Consider the following 12,273-nt stretch of genomic DNA (forward strand, 5'->3'; position numbering starts at 1 on the left):
GCAGCATTCTGTTTACCTGGACTTATTCTTGTCATAAGCCAAGGATCAGCCGTGGGGAATTCATCCGTGACCTCAAAAGGGAAAGGTCATGGGCGTCCAGGTCCCACATCTGGATGTGGAGGAGAATGTCTTGCCATCAGCACCTACTCAAGTACCGAGTCGGTGCAAAGTGTTACGATGAACCCATGACTTTCTTTTTATTAAGTACGTACATTTTTTGTTAACTTGTAATATACCACCAAGTGTTGAACATCATCGGAAGAGCTTTCTGGGAGGAAATCCACGATGGTTAGCGAGGGCAATTTTTTTTTAAAACAGACACAGTGGCCTATCGTATCAATGAATGTATCTCCAGTGAGATAGGTCCCGGCACATCTGTGGGCTCCATGTGCCTGTCCAGCCCACATCTCCTGATGGGAACGCCCATGCCTAACAGCTGCTGCCGGCGATACTCTATGACAAGCTTCTGCAACACCCTTACCTGTGACTTCAAAGGGACGGGTGGGGGGGGATTTAACCCACAACACCTCCAAACCATAATCAGTAGGGGAAGTCTCACACAAGTTACTACACCAGATTCCAGCAGTTTAACCTCGGGTCAGAAGGAGAGTTAGATGTTTGACAATACAAATGGATGTCAGTCAGAAAGGAAAGGGGAGATTTTGCTAATCAGTATTCTGGGCTTTGCAGAATGTTCTCATTTGTAATCTTCAATTAGTCATTCTGAAAAGGCATTGGGTTATGCAAAAGCAGGTGATGTGACCGGGGCAGGGGGTTTGCAAAAAACAATTGCTGTCTTTAAAAATGATACTGCAGACATAAGATAATTTAAAGTAAATTACGTACAGGCTTTAAGTAATTTTTATAAATCCAATTGTAAACATAGAAGATTACAGCATAGTACAAGCCCTTTGGCCCACAATGTTGTGCCGACATTTTAACCTACTCAGTCTAGCCCTTCCCTCCCAAATTTCTCTATCATCCATGTGCCTATCTAAAACTATCTTAAATGCCCCTAATGTATCTGTTTCTACCACCACCTCTGGCAATGCGTTCCATGCACCCACCACTCTCCGCATAAAGAACTTACCTGACATTCCCCTGATATTTTTCTACAATCATCTTAAAATCATGCCCCTCGTATTAGCCATTTCAGCCCTGGGAGAAAGCAGGAGGATAAGGCTGAGAGGGAAAATAAATCAGCCATAGTGGAACAGACTCAATGGGCCAAAAGGCCTAATTCTGCTCCTTTGTCTTATGGTCTCACAATTTTAAATAGTTTCTGGCTGACTCAGTCTATGTCTCTTATCATCTTATACGCCTCTATCAAGTCACTTCTTAACCTCCTACACTCCAAAGAGAAAAGCCCCAGCTTGCTCAAACTTTCATCATAAGACACGCTCTCTAATCCAGGCAGCATCCTGGTACCTCAGAGTACTTTGACAGCTCTTGACATGGAATAGAAATCACGAGAAAATCTTAGGCAGTCTGAAACACTTTTTATGAATTAGATGCATCAGCACATTCATTGGATACTGGCTCATGACGGTTTTACCCCTCTGTTAACAGAGTTACCGGGATGGATTCAGCAGATGGGAGAGAATGTATTGGGATTATTAACACAAGAGATTCTGCAGATGCTGAAAATCCAGAGTAACACATACAAAATGCTGGATGAACTCCGCAGGTCAGGCAGCATCTACAAAGAGGAATAAAGAGCCGATGTTTTGGGCTGAGACCCTTCATCAGTATTATTGATGTTTATTACTGAACAGAGTCCAGTTTTGACTTGCAGAGCTTTCTTTATTCATATAGAATTTGCTTTTCAGTTGGACTGCCTCACTCTAGCCCTTGGCAAGCTCTCCTGCCTAAGCTGTTACATTCTCACTGTTTGGCTATTAAATCAAGGACCAGTAAGTTTTGCTTTCTCACAAAAATCTGCCTGTCTAATGATGCAATTCCAATAACAGTGAACTCAACAAATGAAATCAGCTAGTAACCTTGGAATAGTGTTCACAGTTCAAAATAAATTTATTATCAAAGTATGTATATGTCAGCATGCACTACCCTGAGATTCATTTCCTTGGAGAGATTTGCATTAGAACAGAAGTGTAATAGAATCAATGAAAATCTTCACACAAACAACCGATGTGCAGAAGAAGACAAACTGTGGTTAACGAGCTGGACAAGTAACCAGACAAGTCACCTGGTGGTTCAGCAACGATAACTACCACAACAGCAGTGGAATTTAAATTTAGTTAAATAAACCTAGAATTTAAAAGATAATATTAGTAATAATGTCCATTGTCATCACTTTTCTGCCTCATAATATTCCTTTTGGAAAGAGATGGTGAAGTGATTAATTCCAGGAACAAGATCCAAGCTGTACAAAATGCTGGAGGAACTCAGCAGGTCAGGCAGCATCAGTGGAAATGAACAAATAAATAATCACAGACCTCAGGCCCACTTGAGGTCTCAGCCTAAGACGTCAACTGTCTATTTCTTTCCGTCAATGCTGCCTGACTTGCTGAGTTCCTCCAGCATTTTGTGTGTGTTACTCTGGATTTCTAGCATCTTCAGAATCCCGTGTGTTCAAAATCCAAGCCATAATGCCACTTGCACTTGCCCGTCCCCTGTTATGAGGCCAACAGTGATGATCCCGATTTCAACAGCTTGCTTCGGCTGCTCCAGTGGTCTTCTTCCACCAAGACACCCACCGTCCCAAGAAATCACAACCTCATTTTAGTATGCAGAAAATGAGCGGTTAAATAATTGGGAAAAGGCAAAAATCCAATGGGGTGATGGTAGAAGTCGAACCTAAACTGCACCATCAGTGGGCTCATCTGTATTTACTGACACTTATCCACTACTCAGAACCTCTAATAGCTGTTGGGTTATTCCGACTTTCCCTCAAACCTCCTGTCATGAAATATTGAAAGCCCTCAGTAGAGTGGATATGCTTCCAATGGTGGGAGAGCCTAGACACAGCCTCAAAATAGAATGATGTAGAAAAGAGATGTGGAGGAACTTCTTTCACCAGAGGGTGACGAATTCATTGCCACAGACAGCTGTGGAGGCAAAGTCATTGGGCATATTTAAAAAGTGTGGGCTGGTAGTTTCTGGATTAGTAAGGGCGTCAAAAATTATGGGGAGAAGGCCGAAGTATGAGGTTGAATGCAAAAATAAATCAGCCCTGTTGAAATGGTGGAGCAGATTCAATGGGCCAAATGGCCAAATTCTGCTCCTATGTCGTGTGATCATGTGGAGAAGGCAGGAGAGTGGGAAAATAAATCAGCCATGATCAAATGGTAGAGCAGATGTGGTGGCTGAATGGCCTAAGCTTTATTGGTCAAATACAAGTCAGCATAAAGTGAATCATGATTCGTTGAAACCAGTGTCCTGTGGGAAGAGCTCCCTACCACAAAGCAGATCGTTTTTCACACCAGGTTTTCTGCTTGTGGATTGTAGAGGGTTGTATCTTTGGAAGTGCAACACTTGAATCTTGTTGAGAGCCCAGTGCAGTTTATCAGCAGGTCAATAGTTGGGACTGAGATGCAAGGGGGTTGATGCAGCATCTTGCCAAGTTAACAGAACACTGCGTACTCATGCTAGAGAGAGCAGGAAGTGTACTATCCGCCGTTCAGTGGAGTCCGCACTGGTGTAGAAGTGGGGCGAATGAGGTGTCTGGCTATTGAGCAGTACCATTGCTATCCTTCAGGCATGAGGGTTGTTGGGGGTGGTGAGGAGGCCAGTTGTCAGCAAAGACAACTCCTGACTTTCAAACTCTTGGAAAATGAGGGGACACTGAAAAATACAAACAGAGATGATGCTTTAAAAAAAAAGCATTGTCTCTATTCAACAAAGGTCTGTAGTTGACAGCTGTATCACCAGGAGAAGTCTCTCTTAAAATGGTATTTAATTTAATGGACGGAAGCAGGAAGGCCATCTGAATTATGTATATGATTCACAGAACACTGGGCTTACTGATTCTCCGGGGACAACATACTGACCTAAAAATAAGGACAAAAATACCGTGCATTTAAAGATGGGAGTGGTGGGGGCCAAATACGAGGACTTATTTCCAGCAAGACTCCCCTGTACTGATCTGCTGCATTGACTACCATTGTCAGAGGACAACATGATTCAAGATGCCGCCTCTATAAGAGACTAAAGGCTTTAATTACGGGGATGGAGATATGATCTGATATTTGCACCCTGCATGTGAACTATATGCAGTACATACAAATTTGCATTCGTAACTTTGAAATGCTTCATTTATAAGGTCTGAATTCTGTTTAAAAACAAAAATTTATATTGCAACGGGAATCTGTGGAGAATATTATGAAGTCTCTTTTAAATAAAAACAATCGCAAGCTTTTTGATTTACTTAAGCGGTATCGTTAGTCCTTTGTTCGTCCCATTTTCTCCCAACATAAGGCCATGTGGCGGTAAATGCAACGCTTTACAGTGCTATTGATCCGGGGTTCAGATCCTGCCGCAGTCCGTAAGCAGTTTGTATGTTCTCCCACAATCCACAATCGTACCAGTTAGCAGGTTAATCTGTCATTGTAAATTGGCCTGTGATTAGGCTAGGTTAAATTGGTGATACCAGGAGCGTGAACAAACGGGTAGGATGAGGAATGACCACCTGACAGAGGGTACTGAAAACCTGGTTGATGCTGGAAGCAGGGTCACACTTCAGAGCTGTGCCCCTTGCATCCTTGCACTGTTGGTGATTGATGTAAACCACGCTTTTCACTGTACAATTTGATGTTTCCGTGTATATTTCTCTGGAATTCCTTGCCACAGGCAGCTGTGGAGGTCAAGTTTTTACAAATATTCAAAGCCAAGGTCAGTAGTTTCTTGACTGGTCAGCCATGAAGGGATACAGGGAGAAGGCAGGAGTTTGTGGCTGAGAGGGAAAATGGATCAGTCAGGTTGAAACAGTGGAGCAGACTCGATGGGCCAAATGGCCTAATTCCGCTCCTGTATGTTGTGGTCTTATGGTATATTGAAACAATAGAAAGCTGATCATTGTGCAGTTCATCCACACATGCTGGAGCGGGCAGGGTACTATGGAAAGATCAGGGTGAGATCTCACTTTGCCCCACAACCTCTTCAAGACAGAAGCTGCAAAACGTTGAAGAGATTGGAGTAAACCTTTGGGGAAAAGTTTTGTGAATGTTGCTAATGTTTCAACAACTGGCAGTAAAAGGTTAGTCAAAGCTCTCTTCTCAGGCTTAACCACACAAAAAAAAAGAAACAAGAAAATAGTAGTGCTACAATTTGTTACAAAATTAATGAAAGGCATTCGGAAAGATTAAAATTTAATGGTGTTGTTCAGAGAACTGAGAAGTGGAAGGAGCACATGTATTAGTGTACGGTGATATCTTCCGCACTCCCTTTGAACAGAGACTGATCATGGCTTTAGGGGAAGTCTGACCTCAAAAGCAGAACTGCAATATTCCCAATTAACTACTTAATCCCCAATATTACATGATACACTTACTCTCTTTTCCAATTGTTTGTCCTGCTTTAAAGTTAACGAAAAGCAGCAATAAGATTATTTGTTAGTAGGGACTGGAAGAGAGGTAAATACTCACCAGGACAGGAGAGAGATCCCTGTTCTTCTCGTCATGCACTCCACTGGATAATTAATGCCGACATGAGAGGGCAGACAGAACCCCAGTCTCATCCTTTGAGACGAAGATACCTGGTGTATAAAGTCATGAGAGGCACAGATAGGGTTAATGCACAGTCTTTTTTTCCAGGAAAGTAGGAATCAGAAACTAGAGGGTACCTGTCCGATGTGGGAGGAGAGATTTAAAAGAGACCTGGGGGACAACTTTGTACTGTGACAATCAGAATCCAGTTTATTATCACTGGCATACACTCTGTGGTCACCTTATCAAGTACAGGAGTTAGCTAATAAAATGTTCATGGTCTTTTGCTACTGTAGCCCATCTAGAGACTGCTGTGCATGAAAATCCCAAGAGACCAGCAGCTTCTGAGATACTCAAACCACCCCATCTGGCACCAATGATCATTCCACAGTCAAATTCACTTTGATCACATTTCTTCTCCATTCTGATGTTTTGTCTGAACAACAACAACCTCTTGACTATGTCTGCATGCTTTAATGCACTGAGTTGCTAGCACATGATTGGCTGATTAGACATTTGCATTAAAAAGCAGGTGTACAGGTGTACCTAATAAAGTGGCTACTGAGTGTATCTTGTAGTATTTGTTGTTTGGCAGAAGAAATACAGCACAATACATAAAAATTACTATAATTTCACATTATTACAGATATTACCTTTGTTCCACCCATGGTCCGCCCCATCTTCTCTGCCATGTGGACCAACGTGCTTATGCCTGTCCTCAGTTCTAATGACAGTCTTCCACCCGAAGCATTAACTGCTTCCCTTCCTACAGATGCTGCCTAACCTGCTCAGTTTTTCTCCAGCTTTTTCTGATCTGTTTTAAATTTCAGGACAGAGATAGCAGTGGAGATCGATTCAACCATAGTGTTCAAAAGGGAGCTGGCTAAGTATCTTAAGTGAAAGGATTTGCAAGGATATGAGGAAGAGGAAGGAAACAAGCTAGACTGGCCATATACAAAAATGATTCCAGGATTGAAAGGCTTACCAGATGAGGAGCGTTTGATTGCTCTGGGCCTGTACTCACTGGAATTCAGAAGAATGAGGAAGAATCTATTTGAAACCTAATGAATGTTGAAAAGGCTCGATAGAGTGGATGTGGAGAGGAGGTTTCCTATGGTGGGGGAGTCTGAGACCTGAGAGAACAGCATCAGAATAGAGGGGCATCCATTCAGAATAGAGACAGGGAGCGATTTCTTTAGCCAGAGAATGGTGAATCTGTGGAATTTGTTGCTGCTATGGAAACCAGGTCATTGAGTATATTTAAGGCAGAGGTTGGTAGGTTCATGATTAGTCAGGGCATGAAGGGGTACAGGGAGAAGGTAGAAGATTGGGGCTGAGAGGGAAATGGATCAGCCATGATGAAATGGCCGAGCAGACTCAATGGGCCAAATGGCTTAATTCTGTTCCTATTCCTTATGGTCTTATACATCCAGCACAGGCTTGACACGTTTTCTCTCTATCCTATCACATCTTAAATACTCTTAAACTCCGATTACAATAATTCTCCAAAATACAGTTATGACATTGAGACATTTGGGCAAGTACACCACTAGTGGAACTTGGGCAAAAGGGACAACATGATCAGCATGGAAAAGCTGGGCCGAAAGGCCTCTTTCCTTGCTGTATAACTCCAAGACTCCATGAGTCCTGCATCAATCACACTTCAATCTTCAATACTCAAACCGTACTGTATTGTCGGTTATGTCCCTGGTGTTTAAGGCAGCAGTGAAGATCCTCCATCTCCAGTGGTGTTCAGGGCTTCCTTCATCATGTCAGTAGCTTCCTCTTAGTTTTCACTACTGTCTCTCATACAAGTCCTGGCGGGAGACTCAGAAACGCCATCACACTCAAATGTAGAAGGACTCCATTATATTCCATTGCTGTTTCCATTACAATTTTGTTTTACCAGTCAGAGTTATTAACCCTGAGTTGAACCTCCAAACCTGGAGGACCACTCTACCACTCTTAGTCTGGCCTCTACCCTTTGACCTGTTTGGTAGGGGTGACCCTTCCAAGAGCCAAAGCACAAGGCGCTGGCTCCAGCCAGCATAGCTCTCTGGGTCATTGAGGCATACAAGCCTCCAAACCCTACGACAAGTTTGAGGTCCTCTGGGAGGTCAATGTGGAAAAGAAATACAAAATTGGTCTCTGCTGGCTGGGTTAAAGATTGAACATATTATTCCTCAGCCTTTAAGAGGCCATGTTTAAGGTGCAGTGGTCCAACCACAGTTTTGTATAATACAGCTTCCTTAATACCGTCTCAGTTGAGAATATGGACACAGCACAGATTACAATATCTGGACTAAATGGTTGAGTTACACCCTGTGTCAATTAGTTTATTCATAGCTTTTAAAAGGAAGAAACGTAACATTTTATAAACACAAGAGATTCTGCAGGTGCTAGAAATCCAGAGCAACACAATATCATTATTTGTTCTGGTGCAGGGTCTTGATCAGCCACAACTCAGACTGTTTAATCATTTTCACAGATGCTGCCTGATCTGCGGAGTTCCTCCAGCAATTCGTATATAACATTTTAAATTTTTGGATGTGGTTTTTGCTTGGCTCACGATGTTGTCAACACCAACTTATGTACCTCTCTATACCCACTGATACAAAACTTGCCATTTGGATACCAGATACAGCAAGCAAAGAAATTGATATTCATTTTTAAACATCAGAAATATCTCTGAAGCATTTTGTGCCTACTGTTGGAAGATCATCTTTCCTCAAAATAGCTGTAACTTGTAATTATATTTTTTAATGCTTCACAGTTGATGGATAGTCATGAATAATTCCCTCTAGAATAGATGGCTATTGAATTAAGTCAAGGGAATAACGGAAAAGCAGATTTTTTTTTCAGAAAACATTAGAATCATAGGAAGTTACTGCAGAGGAGGAGATAATTGAATCCACTGTACCCCGAATGACACTAAATGTATTCCTGGATTCTCAATGTACGTTTTCAATGTATCCGTTCCAGTCCTGATGAGGGATCATGTCCCAAAACATTGACTCTTCATTCATTTCCATAGATGCTGCCTGACCTGCTGAATTCCTCCAGCATTTGAGGTGCGATACTCTGCACTTCCAGCATCTGCAAGATTTCTTGTGTTTTCTTATTAAATAAGACCATAAGACATAGGGGCAGAATTGGGCCATTCGGCCCATCAAGTCTGCTTGCCATTCCATCATGGCTGATCCTTTCTTTCCCTCCTCAGCCCCACTCCCCAGCCTTGTCCCCGTAATCTTTGGAGCCATATCCAATCAGGAATCTATCAAGCTCTGCCTTAAGTACACCCAACAACCTGGCCTCCACAGTTGCCTGTGGTAATAAATTCCACAAATTCACCACCCTCTGGCTAAAGAAATGTCTCCACACCTCTGTTTTCAATGGACGTCCTTCTGTCCTGAGGCTGTACCCTCTTTTTCTAAACTCCCCCACTATGGGAAACATTCTTTCCACATCTACTCTGTCTAGGCTTTTCAACATTCGAAAGGTTTCATTGAGATTCCCCCTCATCCTCCTAAACTCTAGTGATACAGAACCAGAGTCATTAAACGTTCCTTGTATGATAACCCTTTCATTCGCAGAATCATCCTTGTGAACCTCCAATGAACTCTCTCCAAAGCCAGCACATCTTTTCTTAGTTGAGGAACCCAAAACTGTTCAGAATACTCAAGGTGAGGCCTCACCAGTGCCTTATAAAGCCTCAGCATCAGATCCCTGCTCTTGTATTCTAGACCTCTTGAAATGAATGCTAATATTGTATTTGCCTTCCTCACCTCTGACTCTACCTGCAAGTTAACCTTTAGAGTGTTCTGCACAAGGACTCCCAAGTCCCTTTGCACATCAGATTTTTGGATTCTTTCTCCATTTAGAAAATAGTCTGCATATTTATTTCTACTACCAAAGTGCTTGACCATGCATTTTCCAATATCATATTTCATTTGCTACTCTCTTGTCCATTCTCCTAATCTAAGTCCTTCCGCAGTCTACCTGTTTCCTCAACACTACCTGCCCTTCCACTAATCTTCGTATCATCTGCAAACCTGGCAACAAAACTATCTATTCTATTATCAAAGCATTGATATACAGCATAAAAAAGTGGCCCCAACACCAACTCCTGCGGAACACCACTAGTCACTAGCAGCCAACCAGAAAAGGATCCTTTTATTCTCACTTGCTGCCTCCTACCAATCAGTCAATGCTCTAAACATGCCAGTAACTTTCCTGTAATACCATGGTAAGCAGCCTCATATATGGCATCTTGTCAAAGGCTTTCTGAAAATCCATATATACAACATCCACTACATCTCCTTTATCTGTCTTACATGTAATCTCCTTATAGAATTCCAACATGTTCATCAAGCAAGATTTTCCCTTAAGGAAACCATTCTGAATTTGTCCTATCTTGTCCAAGACTGATGAACTCACGCTGATTTGAGTGTATTCTATATCACATTGACTGTTCCATTTATTACAAATTATTATAAATTACTATGATTGCACATTTCACATTTAGATGGAGACATAACATAAAGATTTTTACTCATGTATGTGCAGGATGTAAGAAATAAAGTCAATTCAATTCAATTCCTGTGTCACCAAGAACTCTGTAACCTCATCCTTAACAATTGACTCCAACATCTTCCCAACCACTAAGGTCAGGCTAATAGGTCAACTATTTCCTTTCTGCTTCCTTCCTCCTTTCTTAAAGAGTGGAGTGATATTTGCAATTTTCCAGTCCTCTGGCACCATGCCAGAGTCCAATGATTTTTGAAAGATCGTTACTAATGCCTCGATAATCTCAATCACTACCTCCTTCAGAACCCTAGGGTGCAGTTCATCTGGTCCGGGTTACTTAGGTCTTTCAGCTTTTTGAGTATCTTCTCCCCTGTAATAGTAACTGCACTCACTTCTCTCCCCTCACTTCCTTCAACATCTGGCACAGTGCTAGTGTCTTCCACAGTGCGTTAGGTTTCAGTCCCTCATATACTGTGACTCCAGTCAGCAAGTTCCAGTCAAAACCATTCTATGGGCAACATTTCTTTCTCCAGAGCTCTTTAATTCTGCTCCAACCACTGGAAAACCTTGACTCCTGACTGTGAACATCTCTATTTTTGGAATTTGGTCTGGTCTTTAAAACTGACAAAGGCTTCCCAGTTTTATATGCACTGTGAAGGCTCCTTTCAGCATCTCTTCTTCTAAATAAAAACAAACAACTCAGACAATCTTTCATAACAAATTTCCCAGATTTTTTGTTTGGTGCATCAGAGGTAGGTTTAATTTAACAGCATGGTATGTGCATGGAATGATCTGCCAGGGCTGGTAGTACAGGCAGCTATATTAGAGAAATTTAAGAGGAGATGGATGAAGGAGAAATGGAGGGCTACGTAGAAGTGGAGAGTTACATTGATCTTGGAGTAGGCTAGAAAGGTTGGCACAATATTGTGGGCCATAGGGACTGTACTGTGCTGTACTGATCATTATTTTGCCAGAGCAGAATTGATGGGCCAAATGGCCAAGCTCTGCTCCTATGTATTTATGTTCTTGTAAGTGTAACTGCTTAAAATGCAGCAATCTCATTAGGGGCTAACGCTGAGCCTTATCCACCATGGTCAGCTTTTGCTAAAACAGTTGAATAAGTTTTATTGACAATAAAAATGATTCTAAGGTTCATTTATTTTCAAACCATATACAACTCTGAAATTTCTATTTTAATGAAGGCAGAACACATGGTCTATAAATAGCATGCAGTCTGACTGCAAGTAACCACCACTTTAATTATTACAGTCCCACATTGTCACAACTTAACCCTTTGAAATCCACCGCAGTGAAAGCACAACTAGCAGTAAATAGTCTTACCTGATACCAGGTCCCTGTCCAACCCTGTGATGTTGCTCAAATCCAGTGTAGACCATAGTATTAACAGCACATACACTTCAAGCAGAAAAAATGCCTCTTGGCTCAATGGTACATTTGCTTAACTGTTGATGTCAGAAATGTACCACCATTCAGTATCTGAACAGGAAGTCCAGGACTTCAATCTTCCCCAGATAAATGAAATTCAACGTGGGCCATCTGAGCATAGGTGAGGGAAAGCAGCCAGATACTGTACAAGCGGAAAATGGGGAAATGTTACAGCTAATCAGCCCATAGTTCTTTATTTAATTGATCCCTTAATGGCGGTCCTTTCATATACATTGCCTCACCTGAAACCACTGTGAAACCTTGATTTCCTACACCATTTTACCTGCTACTTAAAAAGCCACACATACAAACCAACAGCAAAGAACAGCACAGCACGGTATAGTACAGGCCCTACAGCTGAGAATGTGCCGACCTTTTAACTCACTTTAAGATCAATCAAACCCTTCTGTCCCAAGTGGCCCTCCATTTTTCTCTTATCCACGTTCCTATCAAAGATTCTCTTAAATGCCCTTAATGTATCTGCCTCACTACCATCCCTGGCAGCACATTCCATGCACTCGCCACTCTCTGTGTAAAAAACTTACTTCTGATACCCTCCCCCCCCCCCACCATATTTCCCATTTCCACTCTGAGAAAAAGGCACAGGCTGTCAGCTCTATCAATACCTCTTAACATC

The sequence above is a fragment of the Hypanus sabinus genome, chromosome 21 (genome assembly GCF_030144855.1).
Source record: "Hypanus sabinus isolate sHypSab1 chromosome 21, sHypSab1.hap1, whole genome shotgun sequence".
Classification (NCBI taxonomy): domain Eukaryota; kingdom Metazoa; phylum Chordata; class Chondrichthyes; order Myliobatiformes; family Dasyatidae; genus Hypanus; species Hypanus sabinus.